The sequence below is a fragment of the Chrysochloris asiatica genome, unplaced genomic scaffold (assembly GCF_000296735.1).
Source record: "Chrysochloris asiatica unplaced genomic scaffold, ChrAsi1.0 scaffold00004, whole genome shotgun sequence".
NCBI classification, from domain to species: domain Eukaryota; kingdom Metazoa; phylum Chordata; class Mammalia; order Afrosoricida; family Chrysochloridae; genus Chrysochloris; species Chrysochloris asiatica.
In genome coordinates this window covers 29,900,303-29,901,264 of record NW_006408522.1, presented here as the reverse complement: position 1 = coordinate 29,901,264, position 962 = coordinate 29,900,303, and the positions used below count along the sequence as shown (strand labels likewise).

General features: G+C 44.9%; 1 pseudogene; it reads right to left on the bottom strand.

Annotated features, from left to right (window-relative positions):
* Positions 1-176: 176 nt before the first annotated feature.
* The window catches only part of LOC102821714, a 3,323-nt pseudogene continuing 2,537 nt past the window's right edge, over positions 177-962 (bottom strand).

Below are 962 nucleotides of genomic sequence, written 5' to 3'. Positions count from 1 at the left end.
CTTTAGTTTCAGAACAAAATAAACAACAAAAAACCACAATACACAACATCTAACCCCACTCCCAAATAAGGGAGGGGGTCAGGGCCTGAGGGCCTTATATCCTGCTTTATACACAAGGCTCAGGAGAAAAAATAACCACTAGTTATCAGCAGATGGAGCCAGGTGGCACAGGCCACTCAAGGCTGCTGTGGAAACCACAGGGACACTAGACAGAGGGCACAAGTTTTGTAGGTAGAAAAGACTTCTTCCATGTGAGATGCATCCTCATCACCCTTGAGGGCAGGGGGGATCTCACTAGGAACAGCCGTACTGGGGTCCTCAGCAGTCACTTCATCTTCATAAATGCCTAAACTCAGCTTGATCATGTGGTAGATGCTGTTGGAGTGGGCCTGGGGATCCTCAAGGGAGAAGCCAGAAGAGAGAAGTGCAGTTTCAAAGAGCAGGACCACTAGGTCCTTGATAGCTTTGTCATTCTTGTCTGCTTCAGCCTTTGGCCTCAGTGTCTACACAATTGGGTGATCTGGATTGATCTCCAGATCAATTTTTGGCCATCATGAAGCCCATTGTAGAGTTGTCCCACAGAGCCTGGGCTTTCATGATCCGTTCCACATGGACTGTCCAGCCATATATACTAGTCACAATGCAGCAGGGTGAAGACACAAGTCTATTGGAGATTGTTACCTTCTCAACCTTCTTGTCTAAGATTTCTTTCATGAGCTTGCAAAAGTTCTCAAAGTTGGCCTTGCTCTCTTCCATTTTCTTCTTCTCCTTTTCATCCTCTGGTAGCTCTAGGCCTTCCTTGGTAACTGAGACCAAGCTCTTCCCATCAAACTCCTTGAGCTGCTTTGTGTAGCAGATTTTTTTTTTTTTTTTTAAATCTTATCCCCATCTCTCTCTCTCTCTCTTTTTAATAAACGTTTTTATTGTGGATTGAGTAAAAGTTTACAGGCAGACCACCAGTT